This window comes from Neofelis nebulosa, chromosome 2 (genome assembly GCF_028018385.1).
Source record: "Neofelis nebulosa isolate mNeoNeb1 chromosome 2, mNeoNeb1.pri, whole genome shotgun sequence".
NCBI classification, from domain to species: Eukaryota; Metazoa; Chordata; class Mammalia; order Carnivora; family Felidae; genus Neofelis; species Neofelis nebulosa.
In genome coordinates this window covers 29320108-29325359 of record NC_080783.1, presented here as the reverse complement: position 1 = coordinate 29325359, position 5252 = coordinate 29320108, and positions in this window count along the sequence as shown.

Sequence of the window (5252 nt, the reverse complement as noted above, 5' to 3'; positions counted from 1 at the left end):
TGTGTGTTTTGCTGGTGATCAATTTTTATTACTTTAAAAGAGTATTAGTTGTTGCTATAATACTGCTACGATCAGACCAAAGTTCAGTGGCTCATGAATCTATCGGTTAGCGAGGAAGGTCTGCTGATCCTGGCCACGCTCACTTATGCATCTGCGGTCAGTTTCAGGGCCTGGAGATTTTTTTTTTTTCTCATCGAAATATTTTGAGAAATTTGCTTGTGTTTTTGAACCAGGTTCACACTTAATTTTGTATCGTCGAATTACTAGCGGCACTCAGAAGATGTTACGTAATCCCTCTAGGTAGCTGTTGCTGCCTTAATTTATTCAATATTTTATTTATTTGTTTACTTGGGAAATTTTTTTGAGAATCTGCTAGGTACATTTTGCTAAGCTCTGGGCTTACAGTGGTTAATAAGATAGACATGGTCCCTGTCCTCTGGGAATTTCTATTTCAGTGGGTGAGATTGGGGATGGTAGCCATAAATAATTGGAATGGACACCCTGTTGCACACAAGGCAAATCTCAGCTCAGGGGAGCCATAATGATTAAGAACACAAATAAATAAACTGAATATTGTAGCTTGTGACAGATACTATGAGAGAAATAAAGAGTAAGTAGAGAGGTAAGCAAGGGCCGGATCATACATATATGGGAATACAGGCATTTAATTGTACTATCTTGTCTATTAAACTGTAAGTGCTCTTAAGGTAGTGTCTATGACTGTCATTTCCTATGTATCTCTATGCGACACCTTGAAATGGTGCTAAGCACTTGTCAGGCTTTGAACAAATGTTGTGGCTGTAACCAGCCGACAGAGCATCCTTGGGCGTTCAGTCACCCATTTCCAAATTTCCTTGTTGGTCACAGTCACAATATACTTCTTGGTCGTAACCCTTTTATTGCCTTTCTTTGCCCTCTTTCTTTCTTCCTGTGTTGCCAGTGTGCGGCTAATGAGGGTCAGAAAGAAAAAAAAAATGTCAGGGGCAATAGGGCTTAATGAATCAGAGAGCAGCTATTTACATGAAAATGCCAACTCCACAATTGTGGCGTTGTCAGGAGAAAACGGTAGGGTCTCCTCAGTAGTCAACCCAGGAGGGATGAAACCTACTGTGACCACCAGTGCCATATTCAAGAAGAAAGCCAAGGAGCTGTGCCTCGGGACACAGGTTCTCAGCCTTAATCTAGCCTGTGTTTTACTTTCTATGGCTGTCTTTTAACAATTTGAGCCTCCAAGTCTATAGAAACTCTGACCTACAAAACTTAATTCATGTCTAAAGACTGAGCCTATGGACAAATAAAATTAGAAGGGAGCAGATGGAAATGCAAGCTATTAGCTTGCCTGAAACCTCCTACATGGATTCTCCCAAGAGTCTAGGACACAATCATAGCTTTCTTGGGGGGCTTCCCGTGGCTTTGAGAGCATGAGGAGATCTGAGGGCCAGGACATGTATGTTACTTTTTCTGGAAGTTTTTTTTACTTCTTGTGAAAGGATCCTAAGAGCAAAGATCTAAAGGTGATAAACAACCACACAGATCTTTCTTTAAAAAAAAAAAGAAAAAGTCTATTTATTTGAGAGAGAGAGAGAGAGAGAGAGAGCAGGCACGCATGCAAGCAGGGGAGGGGCAGAGAGAGGGAGACAGAGGATCCCAAGAGGGCTCTGAGTTGACAGCTTCAGGACTGAAAGCATCGAGCACAAGCACGCACAATGCGGGGCTTGAACTCACTAACCTCGGGATCATGACCTGAGCTGAAGTCGGATGCTCAACCTACTGAGCCACCCAGGCGCTCCCCGCACAGATCTTTCTTAAGGAAGCTTTCAACTTCCTGGTCTTAAATGGCAGTAGGTTGGGGAAACTTCACCACTGATGTACTTAATGCAAACTTGAGAGTGTCTCAAGTTTGTACTGTGATGTTGCTGGGTCTGGGATTTGATATTACCCCAATTTAAAGCTAAGGACTTGGCTTGTGACTGTTTCATGGATGTTGAAAGACATGCGACTCCTGAGTCAGAGACACAGGACAACATTACTCACGGTGCAATAATCAGCTTGAGCATCAACATATTTGCATTGGTTCCTCTTGCTCTCAAGTTCCAAAAGAGCCCAGATGACACCTGCTCTTGCAGCGAGTGGTGTCACAGGAAAGAAACACTGAGCTTGAGGACTTCACTGCTTTTACAGCAAGCAGTCAGGAAGACCGCTCTTTATCCCAGAAGGAGACACTTCCTTATTACTCGCAGTTGCTTGCTTGCTGCAAACACAACTCAGAGAAATGGGCCAGGTGAAGAGTGGTCAGAACCTTGCATCCTTGGCATAGGCAGCAAGATGCATAGGAGCAAGAGAAGTCCATAGAAGACTGTCTCCCAACAGGTATTATATTAGGTTGAGTCATATGAAGTTGCTGTCTTCGTAGGTCAAAAAGTCCAAGTGTTGGTGCTTTTATGTGGTTCAACATAATTTCTCAGTGCTAATAAAGGTGTCTCCATGGTGCCTTTTCTTTAATTTTTAAGAAAGTTTGAATATCTTGCATTTTCTGTTACTTTCCTTCCACCAAAGTAGCCAAACCTCGAACTCCTATTTTTTTTTTCTACATCAGTGGCAAAATGAGTTATATTTTTGTTTTTGCTCTGTATGACCGAGCTCCTGTTTCCCTTCTTTTTCTTGTGCAGTTTAGCCATCTTTTGATATGTTCCTAAAAATGTATCCTTCATATCACCCCAGTATGATTCGCATCTCATGCATACATTGTAATCTGGCATAAATGTATCATGACACTAAGAGAAGCCCACTGCCTACATATATACAATCACAATGCTAACTGTAAAGAAGTTAAAAAATTAAAATGAATAATCATTCACTTCCGCTTCGCTACGAAGCGATTGAAATACTTGATTGCATATTACTTCGTGCAATACTCATGCGATTCCCGTCGGGTACTTTTATTTATTTGAAGACGAAATCGAGACAAAGAAAAGTAGCATGACTGCGGTCACACTGCTCTTAATAATTGTTGGTTGATCAAATAATTACTGGGAATTTCATATTTGTAGGAATTTTCTGGCTCCACGATATCTGAAGCACTGTCCAGCGGCCACCGCCAATGCTTCATCCGTATCCCTTCAGGCCCCTTCTCCTAAATCTATCTCTGCCCCGGAGGTATTTTTTGCCTCCGACCGTTCACACATGTGTGACTCATCTTCTTTTTTTTTTTTTTTTTTAATTTTTTTTAATGTTTTTTATTTATTTTTGGGACAGAGAGAGACAGAGCATGAACGGGGGAGGGGCAGAGAGAGAGGGAGACACAGAATCGGAAACAGGCTCCAGGCTCCGAGCCGTCAGCCCAGAGCCCGACGCGGGGCTCGAACTCACGGACCGCGAGATCGTGACCTGGCTGAAGTCGGACGCTTAACCGACTGCGCCACCCAGGCGCCCCTGTGTGACTCATCTTCTGAAGACTACTTTTGGCTACTGCACATACTTCTCCTATAGTCACAGAGAGTGAGACGTGTATGGGATTCATACCTACCACCAGAAACCCCTAGCCACTGCCTGGATGGGAACCATTAAATTCATGAGTGTAAAGTTCTGTCACCTTGCAGTGGGTTGGGGGAAAACTCCCAAGTGTGACTCATGTTGGAGAGGTTTTGTGGGATGAGGTTGAAGTTACCCTCCGAAGAACTTTCTCTGAAGTTACAACTGTGGATGGCTTCCCTTTTCCTGTCCTTCTCCCCCATCCCTTACCAGCTTCTCTTGGGAGCACTTCCTGAGTAAACCATTGGTGCGTGAACCCACGCTTGGAGGTCTACATCTAGGGAACCCAAAGTAAGACACCCGCCTTGGGAATGACTATCCAAACAAAATACAGTCATACTTTCCTAAAAGGACGTTTAATAAGAGTAGCGCTAGGATTTAATAATCAGAACATGCCTGGGGATTATCAATGTTGCATGAACAGAAATATTTGTGTTTTGAAGATGTTATCATTCTAGAATGTGAGGAATCTGGTTTCAGATAAGGCTTTTATTTCAGGAAAACATATGCATTTCCAGTTTTGTCTTTATTGAAAGCAAAGTAAAAAAAGATTAGCCTTTATGGACTTGTAAATTTTGAAGTATTTGGCGTTACGATAAAACTTTATGAGAAAATAATGGCCACTTACAACAGTTTTCCACTCTGCTGTAATCAAGACTGCATAGTCTTTTCTTAGCTACCCTGAAAAAGGAATTTTATTTCTTTCTCAGGAGTCATTCATTTAAAATAATAATAATAAAAAGTAAAGCTCCAAAGAGCTTAAATGGTGAGTGTGTTAACTCCTTCCCAAGCTGCGTGTGCCTTTCCCATAGAGCTCTTATCAGGTTTTTTTTTCCCCCCAAGAACTTGTTCTTTAAAAAAAAAAAAAGGGGCGCCTGGGTGGCGCAGTCGGTTAAGCGTCCGACTTCAGCCAGGTCACGATCTCGCGGTCCGTGAGTTCGAGCCCCGCGTCGGGCTCTGGGCTGATGGCTCGGAGCCTGTTTCCGATTCTGTGTCTCCCTCTCTCTCTGCCCCTCCCCCGTTCATGCTCTGTCTCTCTCTGTCCCAAAAATAAATAAAAAAATAAAAAAATAAATAAATAAAAATTGAGCAAGTCAGCTCCAAAATAATGGTGCAAATAAAGGCGACTGTTTTTTCTCATGCAAAAGCAACCACAGAAACACAGAGGAGGCAAAGAGTAGTATGTATTCATAGGTTTGAACTCCCTGAAAACCCAGTTAACTAGATAGAGGATCTTAGAGAAAGTGAGGTAGAGAGTCAAGGTGGAATCAGGTGGTTATACGGTTCAAATAGTGTCCCGATAGGCTGCTGGGAATACCAATGCTTTTGCACAGGGAGGATAAATAAACACATGTTATGTAAAGTTAAGTCTGGGAGGATGAATTAGAAGGAGACAGTTGGAGTGGAGAAGTCTGAGGCAAACAGTTCAGAAAATATACTGTGCACATATAAACTAAATAAGACTCAAGTGAGTTGGTGGCTGTAAAAATGGAACCAAGGGACAGAAATCAGAGGTGCTATTCAGAAAGATTCAATGTGGGGTCTATGTGAACACGGAAATGTGAAAAAAGCACATTGAAATCATTGGGAGTGGATGACTAGAATAATTGTGGAACTACAAGATCATGAGAACTTGTCTGAAGTCAAATTTGTTTCCTCCCTCCCTAGCTAGAAAGGTGCAATAGACCAATGCTGAAAATGGACTTGTGGGTTTATGGAAG